The following is a 24,449-nucleotide window of genomic DNA, read 5'->3' as shown; positions in this document are numbered from 1 at the left end:
ACAGGCTCCAGGCTCTGAGCTGTCAGCACAGAGCCTGACACGGGGCTCGAACTCACGGATCGTGAGATCATGACCTGAGCCGAAGTCGTACACTTAACTGACTGAGCCACCCAGGCGCCCCTATCTGGTCATCTGTTGATGTGCACTGGGTTACTTTTGCCTTTTGGCTATTGTGAATAATGTCATTGTGAACCTCATTATACATATATCTCTTTGAGAGCCTGCTTTCAATTCGTTTGAGTCTATAACCGAAAATGGAAGTGTGGGGTCATATGATAATTTTGTTTTTAATTCTTTGAGGAACCACTATACTGTTTGCCATAGTAGAGACACCATTTTACATTCCCACCAGTAATGCACATGAGTTCCAGTTTTTCCACATGCTCAACCACACTTGTTATTTTCTGTTTTTGTTGTTGTTGTCTTCCATAATAGTCATCCTAATGGGTGTAAAGTAATATCTGATTGTAGTTTTGGCTTGCATTTCCCTAAAGATTAGTGAAGTGGAACATTGTTTCATGTGCTTGTTGGCCACTTGTCTGCGTTTGGGAAAATGTCTATTCAAGTCCTTTCTCCATTTTTTAAAAATCTGGTTGTTTGGTTTTCTGTCGTTGAGTTATATCCATTCTTTATATATTCTGGGTATTAACTCCTTATAAGATATGTGACTTGTAAATATTTTCTCCCATTCTGTGGGTTGCCTTTTCTCTGTGTTAATAGTATCCTTTAAAGCACAAAAGTTTTTGGTTTTGATGAATTCCCACTTATCTACTTTTTCTTTTGGTATTCATGCTTTTGATATTATATATCCAAGAATTCACGGCTAAATCCGATGTCATGTGACTTTTCCTTATGTCTTTTTTTCTAAGAGTTTTATAGTTACAGATCTTACATTTAGGTCTTTAATCTGTTTTGAGTTAATGTTTGCATATGTTATAAAATGAGAGACCACCTTGTTCTATTAAATATGGCTACCGTTTTCCCAACGACATTTGTTTAGAAGACTGTCTCTGGGGCGCCTGGGTGGCGCAGTCGTTAAGCGTCCGACTTCAGCCAGGTCACGATCTCGTGGTCCAGGAGTTCGAGCCCCACGTCGGGCTCTGGGCTGATGGCTCAGAGCCTGTAGCCTGTTTCAGATTCTGTGTCTCCCTCTCTCTGACCCTCCCCCGTTCATGCTCTGTCTCTCTCTGTCCCACAAAAAAAAAAACGTGGAAAAAAAAATTAAAAAAAAAAAAAGAAGACTGTCTTTTCCCCATTGAATGGTCTTGACACCTGTGTGGAAAATCATTTGACCAAATATGTGAGGGTTTATTTCTGGACTCTCCAATCTATTCCATTACATCGGTCTTTATGCCAGTGCTACACTGTTTTGATTACTGTAGTTTTGTGATAAGTCTTGAAATTAGGAAGGATGGTACCTCCACCTGTTATTTTTCAAGACTATTTGGCCTATTCAGAGTCTATAGAAAATAGATTTCATACAAATGTGAGGATAGATTTTTCTCTTTCTGCAAAGAACATTAATGGGATTTTGATAGGGATGACATTGGATCCACAGATCACTTTGGGTAGTAGTAACACCTTAACAATAATTAAGTTTCCAATTCATGAGTACAGACGTCCATCCATTTCTTTGTGTTTTTAACTTATGTCAACAATGTTTCATGTTTTTTCGGGTATAACACTTCTGCCTCCCTATTCCTAAGTGGTTTGTTTGTTTGTTTTTTTTTTTTTTTGATGGATTGTAAATGGAATTATTTTCTTACTTTTCTTGTTTCTCATTGTCAGTATTTACAGATGCAACCAATTTGCCTGAAATGTTTTAAGGGATTTTATTCAATAGGTTAGTTCACCCTCTCCCCCTTGTCTTCTAAGCTATCTGCCCTGCTATGCCATAGAGAGACCACATAGTTGAAAGCACCCTTACTATGGAAGCGGTTTCTAATGGGATCATGTCATGTTTCACAGACTGTTTCATTTTATCGCCCCATACTTCATGTTATGTTTTACTCTTATCCTATTGGAAGAAATGAAGACAAAGATAAAAATGTACCTCCGAGCCTCTGCGACCTCGTCATTGGACTACATACAAATGACTATGTAACAGTATTTCTTATACGAATTTAGCCTCCACTAAATCATTTTCACTCCCTGTGTTGCGTTTTTCATCAGTCGTATTCTTATGCCTTTGGGTGAAGGGCAGGGGTCAAGGTGAGTGTGGTTTTTCACTTAACCAGAAACTTTAATGTGACATGACGTTTTTCATTTACATCTGTCATTGGAAACTACACATTGTTCTTCCGGCCGATACTTGAATGGAGTGGTTGTGCATCAGTCTGGCATGAAGCTAGAAGATATCATCTAGGAATGCTAACCTGAGTATCAAAAGCAGTTTGCCATTTTCAAGGGTCCAGAAAGACCCTCCAGCACCTTTGTTATTGCTTTAATATGGTTTACTTTTCAGCTTGACATATGTGCTACAGATAAAATCTTGCATAACCTGATATTTTCCTTTGAACTATAACATCTCGGTGACAGTCAATAGTACTGAATAAATGATTCAATACAGGAATATTGCCCAACTCGTCTTGTGACATTATGAGCATGAGTTGTCATTTTTTCTGGGACAATTTGTTGTTGAACAAATGAGATTTCCTGAGACCATGGCCATTCTTTTTTCGCTGAAGTGGTAATACACTTGCTTAACTTGCTTTAGGTAGCTTTGCAAATCTCTACTATGTTCTGAGAGCTTGAATGAGAATTGTCCAAAGTAAGCATAAAGCTCCAAGGTCCTAAAGCAGTATTTCTCCAAGAGACCATAGGCCACATCTGCAGATGGCCCAGGTCCCTGCTGAGTGTCACAGTTCTTAAGACCTCCTGTGTCCTTTCCGCCGTGGGAAGGGGGCTTGTAGGAGCTCCTGAGAAGTACATGGATTTTGGAAGTCACGGCTTTTACATCAAGGTGCACTGCTGCCTCTCAGGAAGGAGTATAGCTAACAAAAGTCATCTAGAAGCTACTGAATAATCCAGTAAATCACAACTTTGACCTGGCACCATGACTCTGCCAGAATGAGATTGGAATGCAGGTGAGAAGGGAGTGACAAGGCAGACTTATAGACAGGTAAATAGCAATTCACTCTGAGCCCTGCACTACGCATGGGGTGAAACTGGCCAGGAAAATCAGCAGGTTGCCACCTTCTTTACATCATCAGAGTTTGAGACTACCTCCATGTTTCTAATCGTCAACTACCACAGAAGGACAACCTCAGTTGCTAGGCGCAGTGGGATGGAGAAGTATACTCCATTCTGGCTATTAGAGGAGAAGGGGTCTGGCCTTGGATGATTGTCCCCTCCCCGTCATTGGTGGCTGTTTGGGTTCTCCTACCCTCTTCTTCTAGGGTCTCATCTGCCTTCAAGGAGGAGAGGCACAGGGATATGAAGTATGCAACCCATGGACCCATGTACATGGTTCTGCCTTATTCAAAAAGTGCAATTTTGAAAAACCTACATCAAGGTGAAGGTAATTTGGGCCATTTTATAAGGCAAGTTATTGTCTTTGAAATAACTGATCTAGAGAAATGATCAAATTAGACCCTGTCAGATTAGTCCTTAAAATACATTTAAGAATTAAGTACTGTATTAATGGAGTGGAAAACCCTTTATAATAAGAACAATTACCACATGCTAGCCTGTTCAGAATGGTCTTCAGTGACTCATATTGGGACAAGTGAGTCGATGGGAATTCATCCATGCCTAACTTATCAAAAGGAGGATGCTTGCCTGGACTTATTTTCTTCTTTGCTATCAGAATTCGAGAATTAAAGTACACTAGCAAGAAATGGGGGCACTTTTAAGGCAACTTAGACCAGTTAAAACAGTGATGTATTTGATGTTGTGGCCAAGAAAGAAATTAAGTTTGTACCAGTTGTAAATCTGTCTAAAGCAAGTATGTACCGGATAGAAGCAGAAGAAGAATAATCAGATCGAAGAAAGAATGAAATATAGGTAAATTTGGAATAATTCTTGTTTTTGAGTTTTAGCTTGCCTGGCCTTATTGGTGCTACAGAGATTTTGTTATTTCTAGCTTTTCATATTTCCCAGATGCAATTATCTCATTTAGCCACTGAGTCCACAGTAGGGAGATGAATCAGGCAGTAGCAGTCTGGCATCCCCTTCACACCGACCCCATGGGTCTCCTTCTGTGTCTCTGGGGCAGAATGTTCAGGAAGCTGATGGGACCGAAAAGCCATGGAGTGTGGGCCAGTCTGCTTTGCAGTAAAGACTATATTCCTCAGGGAAATTTTGGTTGAGAATAGAACTACAGAGTCTTTATAATGGGAAGACGGGTATTTGAAATCCTGGGTGGACTTGAACAGAAGGACTGCTGCGGAAGGGGTCTGGAGTCAGCTGACAACACAGACTCCATCTTTGGCCCTCCATCTTGGTCATGCCGCACCACGACCTCCCTCAGGGCTCTGTGTTCCGGGCCCTTTGGAGGTCCATGAGTGCCCTGGCTGGATGCGGAAAGGCTTGTTCTGATATTCCCTAAAGTGGTGACCAAAGGCACTACTTTAGATAACTAGTAGAGGTGACTGGCACACAGATGGCACCACTTTAGGTAGCTACCCTCTGACCTCACCACTGTGCCCCTCGCTCTATTCCAGACGTGGATTAAAGCCCAGACCAGGTGGAGAATAGCTACCCAGCGCTCGGATCACCTGCCAGCCGGCCGGCCGGCCAACCCAGCCTGCCAGATGCCTCTTGCCAGTAAGTTACCCTGAATAAAACTGTGCAGACGGTGTGGAGGGGCTTGCTTTGTTTTTCAGATTTAAAGTATCTTCTCGGTCCGGAGGATACTTACTCTCCCTCCTCCAGCTTCGAACAGGGCCCTTGCTCCCTGGAGCCTGGTCCACCCGGGGACTTAATGCGACCCCAGAGGTCTGTGTCCTTCCGCCTTTGATACTTACTGGTAAAGCAGTAACGCTGGTGTCAGAAATATCTGTAATGCTCCCCAAATTGCCACAGCAGCTTAAGAGTCCCTCACCATGCCACGCGCTGTCATAAATATTAGAAATACAAAGATTAATGCCATATTGCTTGTGCTCCAGGAAGTCACAGTCTTCTGGAGAGCTAAGCACACAATACAATAAAGGATGTGTTGGATGAAGGGTAAAATTAAGGAGGACACCTGTCGGGGTGAGCCCTGGGTGTTATATTTAAGTGATGAATCACTAAATTATACTCCGGAAACATTACAAAACAGAACAAAGAGAGAAATAAGTAAGGATGAAGGACAAGAGTGATCATGGGGTAGACGCGAAGAGGAGGACGTGGAAGACTTGCTTGAGGTAGCTCCGGAAAGAGAACTAGAAACTATTCCAAACGCCTGGAAAAAGAAAAGCCACCACAGAGCATGGCTAGTGTGAAAAGGTCCGAGGAGCTATATGTTGGCGGGCACATAAACTTGATTGGCCAAGAGGCGAGGGAGGGGCAGGAACCAGAACTTGGACAGCCTAGTAGATTGCGCTGGGCAAGTTGCATGCACTTACCTTGCATGCACTGGAGTGGCATCAAAGGGTTTTAAGCAGGGGGAAATAAGCATACGTGCGTTTTATTTTGTTATTTTCTTTCACATGCGCATTTTGAAACCTGCCGGTGATGGGGTGTGTGAAAGAAAAGTTGGAAACACACCAGACCGGCCTTAAGGGGGCCGGCTGGGAGACCAGGGGCAATGACCCATTTGAGCCACCGGGAGGCTTAGGAATGCAGGGGCGCGAGTGAGGGGATACATGAGGAAAGCTATCTACGCAGTATAACACCAAATGCCAGGATGTAAGAGGCCGTTGCCACAGATCATACTTTCAGTGGAATGTATGAACGTGCGTAGGGGGCGGAGGGGTTGGAAGGCAGTGGACAGAGGAAGAACCCCAAAGTTAACTCAGGAGATTGGCCTTGACGTTCGCACTTCCTCCTCTCACCCCAGCTACTCCACTACTTCCTCTCCTCTCACATCTCAGCCCACTGTCCCCCTGTGGGTCTCCACCCTCAGCGTTCCGCCAAACTGCTTTTGCCAAGGTCATCGAATGCCTCCCTCGTGCTAAAGCAATCTCGCTCACTCTCTATCGAGTGCCCCTCGGCAGCATTTCACACCACTGAAATCTCCCTCCGACTACAGCTCAGGTCACGATCTCACGGTTCGTGAGTTCGAGCCCCGCATCAGGCTCTGTGCCGACAGCTTACGGCCGGGAGCCTGCTTTGGATTCTGTGCCTGCCTCTCTCTTTGCCCCTCCACTACTCACGCTCTCTCTCTCTCTCTCAAAAATAAATAAACGTTAAAAAAATTCAAAACAACTGAAGTACGCGGGGTGATGATTTGACACACATGTTTTGTGAAATGATTTACCCCAAGGTTAATTAACACCTCTATCATTGCACATAATTACCATGTTGTGTGTGTGCTGAGAACATTTAAGATCTACTCTCTGTGCAACTGTCTAGGATGCAATACAGTATTAACTGTTCTCACCGTGCTGTACCTTCCATCCCCAGAACTGATTCATCTTGTAACTGGATGTTGGCACAGTGTGATCACTACCTCCCCGTTTCTCCCAGTCCCCAACCACCGGTAACCACCAGTCTACCCTCTGTTTCTCTGAGTTCTGCTTTGGTTAAATTCCCCAGATAGGCGAAATCACGTGATATTTGTCTTTTTCTGTTTCGCTTACATCACTTAGCGTAATGCTTTCAAGGCCCATCCACACTGTTACAAAGAGCAGGATTTCTTGTTTCTATGTCTGAGAGCCATCCCATTGCATATACACTTAGCCCATTTTCTTCATCCGTCCATCTGTAGATGGACACTTAGATTGTTTCCATGTGTTGGCTCTTGTAAATAATCCTGCGATAAACATGGGAGAGAAGGTACCGCTTTGGTGTCTTTTCATCTCATTTCCTTTCATTTCCTTCGTTACCTAGAAATGGGATTGCTGGATCTTCTGATGGTTCTATTTTGAAATTTTTGAAGAAACTTCATACTGTTTTCCATAGTGACTGCACCAATTTAAATCCCCACAAGGAAATTCCTGATGGTTCTTCCCCCCCCCCCCCCACACAACCTCACCGCCATTTGTTAGCTGTTATCTTTTTTTATAATATCCATTCTAACAGGTGTAAGGGAATATTTCATTGTGGCTTTAATTTGTATTTCTCTGGAAATTAGTGATGCTGAGCATTTGTTCATGTACCTTCTGGTCACTTGGATGTCTTCTTTGGAAAAAAATGTCTGTTTGGTTCCTCTGCCCTTTTCTAAATCAGATTGTTTGGGTTTTTTTGCTATGGAGATGTAGAAGTTCTCTCTATATGTTGGATATTTAACTCCTTATGAGATAAATGGTTTGCAAATATTTTCTCCATTCTGTAGGCTGGCTTTACATTTGGTAGAACCTGTGCAGAAGTTTTAGTTTGAGGTAGCCCCACTTAATAACTTTTGCTTTTTATTGCCTTTGTTTTTGGTGTCACATCCAAAAAATCATTGTCAATACCCTTGACAAGAGCTTTTTCCCTATGTTTTCTTCTAGGAGATTTTTTATTTATTTTATTTCATTTATTTTTCATGAATATAATTTATTGTCAAATTGGCTTACCTATGACACCCAGTGCTCATCCCAACAAGTGCCCTCCTCAGTGTCCATCACCCATTTTCCCTCTCCACCCCACCATTCACTCTCAGTTTGTTCTCTGTACTTCATAGTCTCTTATGGTTTGCCTCCCTCCCTCCCTCTCTGTTTGTATCTATTTTTTCCCCATCCTTTCCCCCATGGTCTTCTGTTCAGTTTCTCAAGATCCGCATATGAGTGAAAACATACGATATCTGTCCTTCTCTGACTGACTTATTTCACTCAGCATAATACCTTCCAGTTCCATCCACGTTGCTGCAAATGGCATGGTTTCATTCTTTCTCATTGCCAACTAGTATTCCATTGTATATATAAACCACAATTTATTTATCCGTTCATCAGTTGATGGACATTTAGGCTCTTTCCATAATTTGGCTATTGTTGAGAGTGCTGCTATAAACATTGGGGTATAAGTGCCCCTCTGCATCAGCACTCCTGTATCCCTTGGGTAAATTCCTAGCAGTGCTACTGCTGGGTCATAGGGTAGATCTGTTTTTAATTTTTGAGGAACCTCCACACTGTTTTCCAGAGTGGCTGCGCCAGTTTGCATTCCCACCAACAGTGCCAGTGGGTTCCCGTTTCTCCACATCCTCACCAGCATCTGTTGTTTCCTGACTTATTATTAATTGTAGCCACTCTGGTGTGAGGTGGTATCTCAGTGTGGCTTTTATTTGTATGTCCCTGATGATGAGTGACGTTGAACATTTTTTCATGTGTCTGTTGCCCATTTGGATGTCTACTTTGGAAAAGTGTCTATTGATGCCTTCTGCCCATTTCTTCACTGGATTATTTGTTTCTGGGGTGTGGAGTTTGGTAAGTTCTTTATAGATTTTGCATACTAACCCTTGGTCAGATATGGAGCAAGTATCTTTTCCCATTCCATCGGTTACCTTTTAGTTTTGTTGATTGTTTCCTTTGCAGTGCAGAAGCTCTTTATCTTGATGAGGTCCCCAATAGTTCTTTTTGCTTTTAATTTCCTTGCCTTTGGAGATGTATTGAATAAGAAATTGCTGTGGCTGAGGTCAAAGAGGTTGTTGCCTGCTTTCTCTTCTAGGGTTTTGATGGTCTCCTGTCTCACATTTAGCTCTTTTATCCATTTTGAGTTTATTTTTGTGTATTGTGTAAGAAGGGGTCTAGTTTCATTCTTCTGCATGTTGCTGCCCAGTTCTCCCAGCACCATTTGCTAAAGAGACTGTCTTTTTTCCAGTGGATGCTCTTTCCTGCTTTGTCAAAGATTAGTTGGCCATACGTGTGTGGGTCTAGTTCTGGGGTTTCCATTCATTCCATTGGTCTATGTGTCTGTTTTTGTGCCAGTACCATGCTGTCTTGATAATTACAGCTTTGTAGTAGAGGCTAAAGTCTGGGATTGTGATGCCTCCCACTTTGGTTTTCTTCTTCAATATTACTTTGGCTATTCAGGGTCTTTTGTGGTTCCATACAAATTTTAGGATTGTTTGTTCTAGCTTCAAGAAGAATGCTGGTGCGATTTTGATTGGGATTGCATTGAATGTGTAGATTGCTTTGGTAGTATTGATATTTTAACAATATTTTTCTTCCAATCCATGAGCATGGAATGTTTTTCCATTTCTTTGTGTCTTCTTCAATTTCCTTCATAAGCTTTCTATAGTTTTCAGCATACATATCTTTTACATCTTTGGTTAGGTTTATTCCTAGGTATTTTATGGTTCTTGGTGCAATTGTAAATGGGATAAATTTCTTTATTGCTCTTTCTGTTGCTTTGTTATTGGTGTATGAAAATGCAACTGATTTCTGTACATTGATTTTGTACCCTTGCAACTTTACTGAATTCATGTATCAGTTCTAAGAGTCTTTTGGTGGATTCTTTCGGGTTTTCCATGTAGAATATCATGTTACCTGCAAAAATGAAAGTTTGACTTCTTCTTTGCCAGTTTTGATGCCTTTTATTTCATTTTGTTGTCTGATTGCTGCTGCTAGGACTTCCAACATTATGTTAAACAACAGTGGTGAGAGTGGACATCCCTGTCGTGTTCCTGATTTCAGGGGGAAGCTCTCAGTTTTTCCCCATTGAGGATGATATTAGCTCTGGGTTTTCACATATGGCTTTTATGACGTTTAAGTATGATCCTTTTATCCTGACTTTCTTGAGGGTTTTTATTAAGTAAGGATGTTGTATTTTCTCAAATCCTTTTTTTCTAGGAGTTTTATAATGTTTAAGTCTTGAATCCATTTGAACATTTTTATTTATTTTTGAGAGATAGATACAGAGTGTGAGTGGGGGAGGGTCAGAGAGAGAGACACACACAGAATCTGAAACGGGCTCCAGGCTCTAAGCTGTCAGCACAGAGGTGACCTGGGACTTGAACTCACAAACCGTGAGATCATGACCTGAGCCAAAGTCAGATGCTCAACCAACAGAGCCACCCAGGTGCCCCAGAGTCTTGAATCCATTTTGAATCAGTTTATGTAAGTGGTGTAAAATAGGGGTCCAGTTTTATTCTTTCGCATATAATCATCCAACTTTTCCATTATCATTCATTGGAGAGACTATCCTTTCTCCACTGAATATTCTTCGCTCCCTTGTAAATATCATTTGACCATATATACAAGGGTTTATTTCTGGATTATTGATTCTGTTTCCTTAGTCTATGTGTCTGTTTTTATGCCAATACCATACTGTTTTGATTATTATAGATTTGTAATATATTTTAAAAGCAGGCAGTGTGATGCTTTTGTTCTTCTTGCTCAAAATTGCTTTGGCTATTCTGGGTCTTTTGTGGTCCCATACAAATTTTAGGATTGTTTTTTCTACTTCTATGAAAAATGCCATTGGAATTTTAATAGAAATTACATTGAATCTGTATATGGCTTTGTGTGGTACAATAGGCCCCTCTTACCCATGATTTCACATTCTGCAGTTTCAGTTACCTACAGTCAACCATGGTCTGGAAACAGATAATCTTCCTGACACATCATCAGATGATCAATAGTAACCAAACGCCACATCACAATGCCTACGTCAGTCATCTCACTTCATCTCATCATACAGGCATTGTTTTATCTCACAGCATCACAAGAAGGACGAGTTACAGTACAATCAGATATTTTGAAAAAGAGAGACCACATTCACATGGCTTATATTACAGTATATTGTTAAAATTTTTCTATGCTATGACTAGTTATCATTGTTAATCTCTTACTGTGCTTAATTTATAAATTAAACTTTATCATAGGTTTGTATATACAGGAAAAACACAGCATATTTAGGGTTTGGTGCTATCCACAATTTCAGGCATCTACTAGGGGGGTCTTGGAACATATTCCCCACAGATAAGGGGGTAATACCTATTCTACTGTACTGTTATTTAACACTATTAATTTTTCTGATCCATGAACATGAGATGTATTTTCCTTTATTTTATATTTCTTTGATTTCTTTCATCAAAGTCATACACTTTCAGTGTACAGATTTTTCACCCTTTGGTTAGATTTATTCCTAGGTATTTTATGTCTTCTTTCTTTTTCAGACAGTTTGTCATTAGTATATAGAAATGCAATTGATTTTTTTATGTTGATTTTGTATCTTTCATGCTTACTGAATTAGTTTATTAGTTCTACTAGGTTTTTGTTGGTGGTGGTGGTGGTGGTGGTGGTTTGGTGGGGTCCTTAGGATTTTCTATATATATCATACCATCTGAAAACGGAGACAATTTTACTTCTTCCTTTCTGGTTTGGATACTTTTTTCTTTTCTTTTTTTTTCTTTTTTTTTTTTTTTTTTTTTTGCCTAATTTTTTCGGGTTAGGACTAGCATACTTGTCTTGTTCCTGATCTTAGAGGAAAACTTTTTTTATGTGTTTATTTATTTTGAGAGAGATAGAGAGGGAGCACGAGTGGGGGAGAGGCAGAGAAAGGAGAGAGAATCATGGGCAGGCTCCACACTGTCAGCACAAAGCCCGATGCAGGGCATGAGATCACTAACATGAGATCTTGACCTGAGCCAAAATCAAGAGTAGGACGTTTAACTGACTGAGCCACCCAGACACCCCAAAACTTTTTGACCTTTCACCATTATGTATGATTTTGTTGTTGGCTTGTCCTATGTGGCCTTTATTATGTTGAGGTGTTTCCTTCTATAGCAATTTGTTAAGAATTTTCATTATGAAAATATGTTGAATTTTATCAAATGCTTTTTCTACATCTGTTGAGATGATCATGATTTTTGTCTTTCAGTCTAGTAATGTGGAGTATCACACTAATTGATTTGCAGATGTTGAATCATCCTTGCATCCAATGGATAAATCCCACTTGACCATGGTCTGTGATCCTTTTAATGTGCTGTCGAATTCTGTTTGTTAATATTTTGTTGAGAATTTTTACAGGGATATTGGCTTATAGTTTTCTTTTCTTGCAGTATCCTTGTCTGGATATCAGTGCAATGCTGGCCTTGCAAAATGAGTTTGGTAATGTTTCCTTCTGTTCTATTTTTGGAAAGAGTTTGAAAAGGATTGGTGTTAATTTTTTAAATGTTCAGTAGAATTCACCAGTGAAAAAATATGGTCCCTTTTTTGGGACGTTTTTGATTATGGATTTAATCTCCTTGTTATTGGTCTGTTCAGATTTTCCATTTCTTCATGACTCAGTCTCAGTAGGTAGTATATTTCTAGGAATTTATTCATTTCCTCAAGGTTATTCTTTAAGGTTATCCAAGTCATTGGTGTGGAATTGTTCATAGTAGTCTGTTATGATCCTTTGTATTTCTCTGATATCACTTTAATGTCTCTTCTTTCATTTCTGATCTTACTTATTTTCTTAGTCTTTAAAAGTTTGCCAATTTTGTTTATCTTTTCTTTTTAAACAACCAACTCTTACTTTCACTGATCCTTTCCATTATTTCTCTGGTCTCTGTTTCCTTTATTTCTGCTCTGATCCTTATTTGCTTCCTTTTGCTAGTTTGGGGCTTTGTTTGTTCTTTTTCTACTTTCCTGAGGGGTGCATTTACATTGTTCATTTTTTCTTAATGTAGGCATTTATCACTACAAATTTCCCTCTTGTAGCTGCTTTTGCTGCATCCCAAAAGTTTTGGTGTGCTAGATTTCCATTTTCATTTCTTTCAAGATATTTTCAATTTCCCTTTTGATTACTTCTTTGACCCACTGGTTGATCAGGAGTGTGTTGTTTTATTTTCATATATTTGTATCGCTTCTCGGCCTTTTGGCTAAGATCAAGTGTATTTTCATATATTTGTGAATTTTCCAGTTTGCTTTTCATTATTGATTTCTAGTTTCATACCATTATAGGAAGAAAAGATACTTAGTATAATTTTGATCTTCATATATCTGCTAAGACTGGTTTTAGACCTAACATATGGTCTATCCTCAAGAATGTTGTGTGTGCACTATTTTGCTGGTGGTGGTGAAATGTTTTGTAAATGTCTATTATATCCATTGGTCTAAAGTATAGTTCAAATCTACCATTTCCCTTAATGATTTTCTGTCTGAATGATCTATCCATTGTGAAAGTAGGGTCTTAAAGTCCCCTACTATCGTAATGTCTATTTCTCCCTTAAAGATTTTTAGTATTTGCTTAATATATTTAGATGCTCCCATGTTGAATACATATATATTTTCAATTGTTATATCCTCTTGATGAATTGACCCCTTTATCATTAATTATCTTCTTAAGTACATACATATAATTTTTTCAAGTTATTTCTATGTCCAGTGTGGGGCCTGAACTCATAATCCTGAGATCAATAGTCATATATTCTACCAACGGAGCTAGCCAGGTGTCCCTTTGTTGTCTTTTATTACAGCTTTTTTAGTTCAAATATATTTGCCTGGGAAAACTATAGCCAGCCCTAATCTCTTTGTTTCCACTTGCATGGATTATCTTTTTTCAAACCCTTACTGTTAGCCTTTGTGTATTCCTTAAAACTGATATGAGTCTCTTGTAGGCATCACATAGTTGAGTCTTGTTTTTTTAAATCTATTCAGGCACTTATGCCTTTTGATGGGAGAGTTTAATATACTTACATCTAGGGTAATTCTTTTACTTTTATTTATTTATTTTTTAACATTTATTCATTTTTGAGAGACAGAGAGACAGGGTATGAGCAGGGGAGTGGCGGAGAGGGAGGAAGACACAGAATCCAAAGCAGCTCCAGGCTCTGAGCTGTCACCACAGAGCCTGATACGGGGCTTGAACCCATGAACCATGAGATCATGACCTAAGCCAAAGTCAGTCACTTAACTGACTGAGCCACCCAGATGCCCTTGGATTAATTATTGATAGGTAGGACTTACTAATGCTTTCTTATTGATTATGTTCTGGATGTTTTATAGTTTTCTTGTTCCATTTGTCTTCCTCCTGTCACTATCTTCTTTATGAAGGAATTGACAATTCTGTGAATGCCATAGCGGTATACTTTAATTCCATCCTATTTATCATTTATGTATCTACTGTTGGTGTTCGCTTTGTCATTACCAGGAGGCTTACACAAAACATCTTAAGACAGGCTATTTTATGCTGATAACTCAACTTTGATTACATACAGAAACCGTGTTCTTTTACTCCACCCCCACCCATATTTTATATTTTTGGCATAACAATTTACCTCTTTTCAGATTGTGTATTCATTAACAAATTATTGTTGCTATAGTTATTTTTAATACTTTTGTTTTTTAACTTTCCTGCTAGAGTTAAGTGGTTAACATACCATCATGTTACAGTGTTAAAGTATTCTCAACTTGACTTTATACTTACCTTTGCCAGTGTGTGGTATATTTTTATATGTTTTCATGTTACTAATTAGTATCCTTTCACTTCTGCTTCAAGAATTCCTTTCAGCATTTCTTGTAGGGTGAATCTAGTGGTAATGAACTCCCTCAGCTTTTGTTTCTCTAGGAATGTCTTTCTCTCCTTTATTTGTGAAAGGCAAATTTGCCCGATAAAGTATTCTTGGTTGGCAAGGATTTTATTTTCATTCAGCACTTTGAATATATTATCTCACTTTCTTTAGCCTGTAAGATTTTCTGTTGAGAAATCCAGTGATAGACTTACGGGGAGTTTTTTGGTAAGTGACAAGATTCTTTTAAAAAAAAAAATGTTTATTGGGGCACCTGGGTGGCTCAGTCAGTTGAGCATCCAACTTCAGCTCAGGTCATGATCTCATGGTTCATGAGTTTGAGCCCCACCTTGGACTCACTGCTGTCAGCTTGGCAGCACAGAGCCTACTTCAGATCCTCTGTTCCCCTTTCTCTGTTCCTCCCCTACTTGCACTCTCCCAAATAATAATAATAATAATTATTATTATTATATAATATTTATATATTATATTATATATTCCACATTGTCAGCTTGAATCCCAATGTGGGGCTCAAAATCACCAACTGTGAGATCATGACCTGAGCGTAAATCAAGAGTTGGATGCTTAATCAACTGAGCCACCCAGGTGCCCCAGTAAGTGACAAAATTCTTTTCTCTTACTGTGTTTAAGATTGGTTTTCTCTTTGTTTTGATTTCTGACAGTTCTATTATAATTTCTCTTCAAGAAGATCTTTTGGAGTTGAATTATTTGGGGATCTGTGAACTTCTATAACTGGGATAACCAAATCTCTTTCTATATTTGGAAAGTTTTCAGCCATTATTTCTTTAGATGAGCTTGCTGCCCCCTTTCCATCTCTTCTACTTCGAGGACTTCAGTAATTTACAGATTACATCCCTTGATGCTATCCTGTAGTTTACATAGGATTTCTTCATTCTTTTTCATTTTTTTCCCCTCTGACTGAATAATTTCAAATATGCTGTCTTCAACTTCACTGATTCTTTCTTCGGCTTGCTCTGTTGTGATAGTGATGCTCACTATTGCATTTTTCTTTTCATTCGTTGTCTTCTTCAGCTCCAGAATTTGTTTGGCTCTTTTATGATTTCTGTTTGCTAAACTTTTTATTTTCTATATTATGAATTTCATTGAATTGCTCTTCTGTGTTTTCTTACAACTCATCGGGCTTCTTTAAAACAGCTATTTTGAATTCTCTATTGAGTAAATCACAGATCCTATATCTTTGGGTTGTCTACTGGAAATTTATTATGGTCCTTTAGTGGTGCCACATTATGTAGATTTGCCATGGTCCTTGAAGTCTTGCATTGCTGTCCTTGCATTTGAAATAGTAGTCACCCCTTCCAGTCTCCACTGACTGCCCTCACTGCCCACAGTATTTTTTATGGAAATAAGAAACCACTTATTCATCATCAAAGAATCCCACAAAACATGGCTTCTGGTCAGGAAAAGCAATTTGCAGCATGAGAAGAGAATGATGGAATTTAATGGTCTTACAATGTACCCTATTACCGAGAAGCTTCTAGTCTGACAGAGCCATTGTATAGCTCCCTGAAGATTCACTATGGTGCAGTGAAAAGACAACATTCTATGAGATGGAACATTATCATAGGGAATATGCTTTGAAATAACACTCAATATACAATGCCATTTCTCTAATTGCCATAATATATGGGTCTGGAGATAAAGAGGTAGATGTGGGAGTGGCTTCTGTCATTATTAAAGGTTATTAAATCCTCACTCCCAGGATTTTTGTTTCTATTTCTATGTATTTGACTCTGATTTAAAGGTTTCACTTCCCAAACAAGGAATGCTTCCACCGGAAGACATAATCAAGAATACAATGGATAAGAAGTAGAAACTGCTATTTGTCCATTTCAGGGTCCTCATGTCTCTGAACTAACAGAAACTAGTTGGGGGAAATTGATTCTGATAACCATGCATGTGAAAAGTTGACTTCTAATATAAAATGACGTCAGAAAATAATATATGGGGAGTGAGATTTTTCTGGAGCATCTCTTACTATTTCCCTGTCTGTAAATAAAAGTTAACACAAAACTGCAACCGAGCAAAGACAGAACCATTACGAGCTAAGGCCCTTCAGTTATGAAATATCAGATTACTCTGTAAAATAAAAATTCCTGACTTGGTGGCTGAGGTCCCAGAAACCATGAGGTTGGAAGTAGGAAAATGAAGTTACAAGTTACCGACTGCAGCCTTGCAACCAGTAATAGAAATGAAGATTATAGCAGCTATGCATATTTTTTCCTTGCTTGTTATGTGTGAGTCTGCATATTTTAAGTATTTTTTCCATCATCCTTCTTTTCTGTATTACTTGGTATAAAGAATTTTCATGGTTGTTAACTTTACAATTTAGTCTTTGTGTGATAGAATATTCAGGTGGGGTTGTAAATGAGCTAGGAAAGCAATTAACAACACTTAGAAATGCATATGCAGCTGGTGGGATTTTATGTCTCTCTTTTGGGGATACAGGTGATGTCATAGTCTGTTCACATTGCTATAACAAAATACCACATAGACTGAGTGATTTAAATAGGATATATTAATTTTCTCACAGTTCTGAAGGCTAGAAGTTTATTAGCAAGATGTCAGAAAATTCAGTTTATGGTTAATCTTCTTTTTCTGGGCTGTAGATGGCTGCCTTTTACATGTCCTCACATGGCCTTTCCTTGGTGCATGCATGGGGACAAAGAGAGAATCTCTTTCTCTTCTCCCATCAGATTAAGGCCTCACTCTTATGACTTCATTTAACCTTAATTACCTCCTAAAGATCCTATCTCCACACACAGTTGCACTAGGGACTAGCGTTTTAATATATGAATTTTGAGGGGACACAATTAAGTTCATAGAAAGTATTGCATTTGTACACAGAGCATCTTGTGGGGAAGAAGCATGAAATTGTTGTTATTGGGAAGTTTAAATAAAATTAAAGAATGTTGCATTGTCAATACCTCTCATAAACTTAGAGGTAAAATCCTTAAAAATTAGTAAATCAAATTCAAGTTAAATGAAAATGATAATTTATCACAAACAATTGGGTTTATTCCAAGGATATGGGTTGTTTTAACATTTGAGAAGTAAAGATTTCAATTTATTTCATTATTATTATAAAGAAAAAAATATATATATATATGGTCATAAGGAACAATACCAATTAATGCATTTGATAAAACTCAATATCTAAGGTCAACACTTTTTGCAAATTAGTAATGGATCGGAACTTCCTAAATCTAATGAAGACTACCAAAAAACTCTACAGTCAACACCATACTTCAAGGTAAGGTAAAAGAAAGCTTTTCCTGTGAGATTGGGAACTTTGTCTAGTTCTCTTACTACTCTTACTACTTAAACTCAACATTGTAACGTGTCCTAGCCAGCACAGTAAGGCAATAAATAAGCAAGCAAATAAATGAAATAAGGAAAAATTATAACAATTACAATAAAAGATAGAAGTGTTGCTTGCAGATGACATAATTATGCACGTTGAAAATTTAAAATAATACACAGATAAACAAATCGCAACCTAAATTTAGCAAAATCATCAGGTACCCAAGTGTATTCCTTCATACCTGCAATAAACAATTACAAAATATAATTTTAAGTGATTTCGTTCAAAATGGCATCAAGTATATCCAATTTTTAGGAATAAGTCAAATGAAAAATGCGCAAAACCATTTCATCAAAAACTAAAGAAAACTTAGTAAAATTTAAAAACCTAAGTAAATGGAAGGATGTAAGATGTTAAATGGATTAAAAAGTTGGATTAATAAAGGATCCTGGCTGGCTCAGTCTGTAGAGTGTGCAACTCTTGATCTCTGGGCCATGAGTTCAAGCCCCACATTGGATGTAGATATTACTTCAAAATAAATCTTTAAAAATAAAATAAAAATAAAACCTTGGATTAACGGATTTAAGACTTGTAATTCTGACTGTTAGATTAAAGTTAAGGACATCAGTTCTCCCCAAATTGATCTATAGATTCAAAATGATCCCAATAAAAAATTCTACCAGCTTTCCTCTATATAAAATTTTACAAGCTAATTCTAAATTCTACTTGGAAATGCAAAGGGCCAGTAATATTGAAGAAAATGTTGAAAAGTGGGGGGGGGGTGGGGAACACAGGAGGATTCATTCTAGGGGATAACAAGATTTTTTGTAAAGCTACAGTAATTAAGAGAGCATTGTTTTTCTGCAAAGGTAGCCAAATATACCAGAAGATTAGAGCAGAAACCGTACAACAGCCTGTATACACTTAAATGGATGACTGATTTATGATAAAGGTCACATAGGTCAGCACTATGAAAACAATGACCTGTTCAGTAAAATACGTTGGGACAATTGGATATCCAAATATACAAAATGAATCTTGACCCCTAAACCATACCATACACACAAAAAAATCAATTCCAGGTGAGTTGTGGATATAAATATGAAAGAAAAATATAACACAGATTTATAATATGACATAGGAAAGGCTTCCTCAACGACACAAAAGAACTCATACAGAAAAAATTGGATAAATGGGGGCTGCATTTAAATGAAGAAATTTTATTTATTGGAAGGCACCTGTGATGAGCACTGGGTATTGTATGTAAGTGTTGAGTTGCTAAATTCTACACCTGAAACTAATATTACACTATATGTTAACTAACTGGAATTTAAATAAGAACTTGGGGAAAAAAAGAAATTTTATTCATCAAAATACACCATTGTGGAAAAAAAAAAATACACCACTGTGTATTCATCAAAATAGAGCCAAAAAGTAGGACTATTTGTGGGTAACCATGGGCTTAATTTTTAGAATATATCTTTTTTTATTTTTTTTTAAATATTTTTAATGTTTATTCTTGAGACAGAGAGAGACAGAGCATGAACAGGGGAGGGTCAGAGAGAGAGGGAGACACAGAATCCGAAACAGGCTCCGGGCTCCGAGCTGTCAGCACAGAGCCCGATGCGGGGCTCGAACCCACGGACCGCGAGATCATGACTTGGGCTGAAGTCGGACGCTCAACCGACTGAGCCACCCAGGCGCCCCAAATGTATCTTTTTTTTTAACTCCCACAAATCTAAAAAAAGAGAAAGAAAGAAAGAAAGAAAGAAAGAAAGAAAGAAGGAAGGAAGGAAGGAAGGAAGGAAGGAAGGAAGGAAGGAAAGAAAGAAAGAAAGAAAGAAAGAAAGAAAGAAAGAAAGAAAGAAAGAAAGAAAGAAAGAAGCAACCTAGAAGAAAAATGGAGAAGGGCATTTAGGCATTTGTATGGGAACTCCACAGCTAACCAAATGTCCAGTAAACACATGAAGATATTTAACACCATTAGTAAACAAAAAAATGCAAATTAAAACTATAATGCACTATAGGTTATACTGCACATCAGAAGGGCTAATTTTCTAAACTCAGGAGAAAAAAAAAAAACAGAAGAAAGTGTTCACAAGAATGTGGATTAATAGGTACTCTCATTAAGTACTAGAAGTAGTGTAAAATGGTATAACACTGAAAATCTGTTTAGCATTTCCTATTAAATTTTGAAATTCACATTCACCGTGTACTACTAATTTACTATTAGGTATATATGTACAAAATATACATACATATGTAGAAATGCAGAAGTATATACAGTATACTAAAAAGAAGATACATACCAATATCATTCATAATAGTCTCAAATTGAAAACCTTATTGACCATTAACAGAATGGATAAACAAATTTTGGTATATTCATATAATGGTAAACTAAAACAATGGTAAAAATGAAAGAACTGTTATACTCAGCAACATGGTTAAATCTCAGAAACATTGCATTGAGTGGAAAAATTCATATACAAAAGAGTACATACTAGATAGATAGATTTAGATTGATTTCAAAAACATGCAAAAGTTATCTATGATGCTAAAAGTCATGAAAGAGGTGATCTTTGGACACACTCATGAGTTTACTTTCTGTCTTTATATCTCTGTGTCTTTCTCCATCTCTCTCTCTATACATATATTAATTACATTGGCTGGACATATATCCAAAAGAAATGAAATCACTATATATATTCTGTTGGGTCTGTTTCTGAACAGTTTTCAGAGTTTGTCCTGGGTTTCTGAAATTTGTTCTCCAATCTGATTACATTTCAAGTCACTAATGACTCTCTTTCCAGTAGTAAAACATCACTAATAGTCCAAGGCATGATGTTGCAATAGAGATACATAAAATACCATCATGGGATACTTATTATCAAATACTTAACAAGAGGTAAGGTTCTGGATAACCATGTGCTTGATACCTTATAACATTTTTTGTCAAACTAACCATTATAATGAGATTGGCTGGTTGTTCCAGTTGCACTGGTCAAAATGGGGAAAGGAAACGATGAGGTCAGGGAGTTGAATTCTCAGCTCACAGGCCACCTATAGGACCAGAAAGTCTCTGCCCTGAAAGAATCTCTTACCTCGTGTAGCTGCAGAGGTGAGGCTGCTGAAAATGAAATCCAGCCTCTCATCCTTTGAGTAGCTGAATTAACAACACAAATTAAATTCCCAAATGTCCACAGTGTCTGCTATTAAAGTGAGGACATTGACAAGGAAGAAATGGAATCCTGAAAATTGGAATGGAGATATATGGGATGATCTTAATGAAGTTTGGAACGCTGAAACCCCCACATTCTGACGAGCCTTCTTAGAGAGGACTCTTAACAGTTTGGTTAAGAAATGAAATGAAATATGGTCTACTCTAAATGAAGTGGATATACCAGGACTGCTTTGGTATAGGGTAGTAGAAGAAATCCAAAGGCTTAGAGATATTGGGATGTTAAAGTGGTTTTATCATCTGAAACATACTCGTTCACCCTGGGAGGGTCCAGAAGATACATCTTGCCCCACAGCTGTGAGAAATAAATTTGTGAAGGGAGTCCCAGCATCCCTGAAGAGCTCTGTGATCACTCCTCACTGTAGGTCAGAGTTACAGTGGCTTCTGGGAAATGAAATAATAATCTCAAAGAGATATTTGAGATGTTTATTGCAGTATTGTTTACAATAATAATGTAATACAACACAATTATACAATTATATAATAATGTAATTATATATTATATATTATAATTATATATAATATACATATAACATATATATAATAATGTAATTACAATCAGCCATAAAAGAGAAGAAAATCCTGCCACTTGTGACAACATGGGTGGACCTTAAGGGCGGTATGCTAAGTCAAATAAGCTAGACAGATAAAGACAAACACTGTATCATCTCATTTATATGTGGAAGAAAACAGACTGGCTGCCAGGGACTGGTGGCGGGGAATGGCGAGGATGGATGAAATGGGTGAAGGTGGTCAAAGGATACTGATATGCCCCGATTCGAGAGACCCCCGAAAACAAACCACCAGAGTCCAGAGCCAAAGCCAAGCGGCAAGGGTCGTTTATTGCAGGTTCGAACCCGGTCCTCCGCGCACTCGTCGCCGGTGATGCAAAAGGCCCCGAGCAAGGATCTTACAGCTTCTTTTATAGACAGGCACAAACAAGTTAGGGATTTTTTTTTGAGGTTATAGAGTTGTTATAGGCTGACATTTAAATTTGAATGCTCAGCAGAACTTGATTGGTTCCCGCCTTTATTTCAAACCATTCAGCAGAACTTGATTGGTTCCCGCCTTTATGTCAGACTACCACCGGGCGCGCCCTGGCTGGTTTCGGGAACGGCGGGGGAAGGGAAAGATTTTTCTTTGCAGTTGTGAGTACACCTGGTAACTTTTCTCTTAGCCTCTCAATACAAACTTCCAACTGTAAGATAAAAAAGTTCTGGGGATGTAATATACAACCATGGTAACTATGGTTAACAATACTATATTGCATATTTTGAAAGTTGCTAAGGGAATAGATTTGAAATGTTGTCTCTACCAAAAAATTATTGTAACTGTGAGGCAATAGATGTGTTAACCAACCTTATTGTGGTAATCATTTCACAATATATACATATATCAAATCATCGCATTGTCTGTCTTACACAATGTGGAGGTCAATTACATCTCAATAAAACTAGGATGGGAAAAGAAGTTACCATGGGCACTGCTGCTACTGAATAATGAAACCTAAATGGAATGGGGATAATTGGATCCCAGGGTGGCAGGAGCCAAGTGGTGCACTTAGCTGCCAAAGGCAAGGTGGGCATGGTTACCATAATGGACAACAAAGTAGAATCAGAATAATTTGGTTCACAGAGACCTATGGCATTGGCTAGTTGATCATTCTAGCCCTAGAAGTGAAATAGATGGGGAATCTACTGAACTCTGGACTTGATCTGTATAAGCGGAAGGGTTCTAGGTCAAGTAAACAAAAGTCCAACCTGAATCATAACAGAGTCATGGCTTCCTAGTAAATTCCGGACTTGAGCCAGCTTACAGATCCAGAACCCCTTGAACGAAGGAAAGGCAACCCCGTTACACTGCCCCAATTCTACTGTTAGTCTTTCTCCCAACCTTCCTCCCGAGGGACATATCCTTTCACCAGGACGACTGTGCACTGGGGGGAAAAACAACCAAAAGGAAAAAGGAAAAGCTAATTTCTGTCATTTCCCATTTCACCAATATCCTCTTCTATGATAAAGATGTTTATTGCTCTGTTCGTCTGATGGTTTAACACTGTTCTAACAGTACATTTATACCTCTATTTCTTGATTTATTGACTTTTAAACAGTGTCCATTAGCGCCCACACTGAAAGGCAAAGGGATGGCTTATTTTTCATTAGCTCCGAGTTTCTCCTCCCTCTACTGAATGTTAGTTGTGTATTATTCTGTCCTCATTTTTCTTCTTGTGGTTATTTTTGTGACAAAATAACAGAATCTATTTTGATCCTCAGGGTTAAATAGTAGCCCGGAACTTAATTGGGTTCATACTGTTACCTACCTACCTACCTGAAAAAGGACTTAACTCTAATTTGAGGAATATAGAGCCAACATTTCGGGGAGCGTTTCTTTAAAAAATTTTTTTTACAAAATGCATACCAGTTTGACAATGAAGTCTTAATTGTATTTGCATAGCCGTATTTTGCATTGCCTAACATAAAATTCATAGTCCAGAAGGAATGCAAAAATAAGTAACTCCAGTATCAAATAAATGATACCTTTTTTATTGCCATTGGTTTCATACCCCGAGGAAAATTTAAGGCAATCTCAGTAAATGAGGAAAACTCCTGAAGGTGAATTTGACACTGTTGTGTCAATATTAATTAGCCTGCATTAGACAAAGTGGTAATGACACCCAAATAGCTGAGAGAAAAGCTTTGTGTCAATGCCCCAGATCCTCAGATCTGTGAACCAGGTTGCTGAAAAACTGATTTTGTTTACCAGGTGACTTGACGGCTTTTCTCCTCCCAAGAAAGGAATGTCTCTGGCAGGTGGGTGTTGCCAAACAAAGCTGACTTCTTCCCACATTCCCCTTCTCCACAGATGTTAATGATACCCAAGACACAGAAAGAAATGGAATCCTGCTGAGAAGTCTGCTTCCCGAGACATTGTGCTAACAGTTTTCAAACTTCACCCAAGCAATGGTTCCCAGGAACAAAAGCACTTAGAAAGAGCCACAACATCTGTTTCTGTGGTTCACTCCAGTGGGGGGGGGGCCCCCGGGGGAGGAGCTAAAGCAGTGCTTTCCTTTAAAAAAAAAAGTTTTTTTTACATGTATTTATTTTTGAGAGACGGAGTGAGACAGAGCACAAGCGGGGGAGGGGCAGCGGGGGAGGGGCAGAGAGAGAGGGAGACACAGAATCTGAAACAGGCTCCAGGCTCTGAGTTGTCAGCACAGAGCCCATCGTGGGGTTGGAACTCACCAACCGGGAGGGAGACCATGACCTGAACTGAAGTCCAACGCTTAACCCACTGAGCCACCCAGGCGCCCCAGGCAGTGCTTTTCTTAACGCGATGCCAAGAGCCAAAGAGAAAATGTTGCCACC

General features: G+C 38.6%; 1 long non-coding RNA gene across 1 annotated transcript; it reads left to right on the top strand.

The window, feature by feature from the left end:
• Positions 1 to 1,241: 1,241 nt before the first annotated feature.
• On the top strand, positions 1,242 to 24,083 carry LOC121033155 (uncharacterized). The gene is made up of 3 exons (XR_005791732.1): positions 1,242 to 3,520; positions 4,665 to 4,767; positions 23,947 to 24,083. It is a non-coding gene; the product is annotated as an uncharacterized LOC121033155 (long non-coding RNA).
• Positions 24,084 to 24,449: the final 366 nt, after the last annotated feature.

The sequence above is a fragment of the Herpailurus yagouaroundi genome, unplaced genomic scaffold (genome assembly GCF_014898765.1).
Source record: "Herpailurus yagouaroundi ecotype Mexico unplaced genomic scaffold, PumYag 142, whole genome shotgun sequence".
Lineage (NCBI taxonomy): Eukaryota > Metazoa > Chordata > Mammalia > Carnivora > Felidae > Herpailurus > Herpailurus yagouaroundi.
The sequence above is the reverse complement of the archived record's forward strand: the minus strand, read 5'-3'. Positions and strand labels throughout refer to the sequence as shown.